This window comes from Engraulis encrasicolus, chromosome 2, assembly GCF_034702125.1.
Source record: "Engraulis encrasicolus isolate BLACKSEA-1 chromosome 2, IST_EnEncr_1.0, whole genome shotgun sequence".
Classification (NCBI taxonomy): Eukaryota; Metazoa; Chordata; class Actinopteri; order Clupeiformes; family Engraulidae; genus Engraulis; species Engraulis encrasicolus.
In genome coordinates this window covers 47,389,112-47,390,544 of record NC_085858.1, presented here as the reverse complement: position 1 = coordinate 47,390,544, position 1,433 = coordinate 47,389,112, and the positions used below count along the sequence as shown (strand labels likewise).

At 43.2% G+C, this 1,433-nt stretch overlaps 1 long non-coding RNA gene across 1 annotated transcript; it reads right to left on the bottom strand.

Moving 5' to 3' along the window:
- Window positions 1–310: 310 nt before the first annotated feature.
- LOC134463099 (uncharacterized) lies at window positions 311–998 on the bottom strand. The gene is made up of 3 exons (XR_010037635.1): window positions 930–998; window positions 481–568; window positions 311–378 (listed from the first exon to the last, which is right to left on the bottom strand). It is a non-coding gene; the product is annotated as an uncharacterized LOC134463099 (long non-coding RNA).
- Window positions 999–1,433: the final 435 nt, after the last annotated feature.

Sequence of the window (1,433 nt, the reverse complement as noted above, 5' to 3'; positions counted from 1 at the left end):
CTCCTCTTGTAGGAACTCTAATGCCGTATCTGCCTTCCTCTTCTTCTTTGTGGTGCTGGGTGTAGGTGACTCATGTCCTGACTCTGTGTTGACAGATGAGTCCAGGGAGGGCTCTTCAGTATCCTGAGGGCCCAGAAAATCATTTGCAGGACAGTTGTAAGTGAATTGTAAGTTTGCAGGTTTCACCAGTGAACTTCATGTAAGTCTTGAATGCCTCACCTTGCGGGTATCGTCTTGTGCCCTCAAGGGCAGGGATGCCCCCAGCAGAGGGGGCTCGATTGAATGTTTAGCAGCCATGACGGCGTGCATGTCCTCATAGTATTGCCACTGGTACTCCCCATTTTCGTTTCCTGACCCTGTCTTGGGTGTTCTCACCTCCTGCAATACACAAACACATACACTAGCACACATTAAATATTGCACATAGCATATTTAATTGTTAATTGTTTAACAAACCATATATAATAGTCATATGCCTACCTTGTATTTTTGCTTGAGGTTTTCCCACTTCTTTGAAGCCTGCACCCCGGTGACCTTTCCCTCTAGGCCTGCGTTCTTCACAAAAACCCTGTTTCACAAACAACACACACACACACACACACACACACACACACACACACGTGTCAGGGGTTCATCTGACTGGAAGTCAATCTTGTGCTCCGGTCTGACTTGGTTATTTCAGAGTCCTCTGCACATACACAGTATAGGCTACCCTAATGATGGCACTGATGACCAGACCAGAACTCAGTGAATAAATCGGGAGCACACATGGGGTACACAGATGCACAGCATGTCTTTCATATTACCTAATCCTTTTTTCACATCATAGCACACAAACACACACACACACACACAGGTTCAATGCAAATATGCTCCTGCTGTTTATAGACATGGACAATTAATACATTAATTATTGACTAGTTACTCACTGCCACTGCATCTTGGCTGCCATCTTTGATTTAGTGAACAACTTCTCATTCTCACTCCTGTACTTGATAAGAAGGCAAGTCTGCTCTCCTGTCCCTGAGGGAAAGGGGAAAAAAGTTGACGTGATTAGTAATTATACATGAATTATAAGACGGTGCCAGTTCGTCCCAGTCCACAACGCCGTTAAACAACACTGCTTACGCCTTAATAAGGAACACATTTATTTTGTTTAGCTTGACAAATAAAGGTTTGTTGAAAGTGAAATGTTTCGCCAAGTTAGCGAGATTGGTAGCTAACTAACTATAGTAGGCTACCTGATATTCACAACAGAAGTATTTCATACCAACATTACATCACGGTTGCGCTATCACAGATAAATGTAAACCTATGGTAGCATTTTTATTTTGAGTTATGCTCTATTCGTTATAAGCTGTGTTGGTGTACGGCTTGGTTTGACAGCTAGCTAAGAAACCATTTGGCTACAAACCAATGGCAACACCGGTATG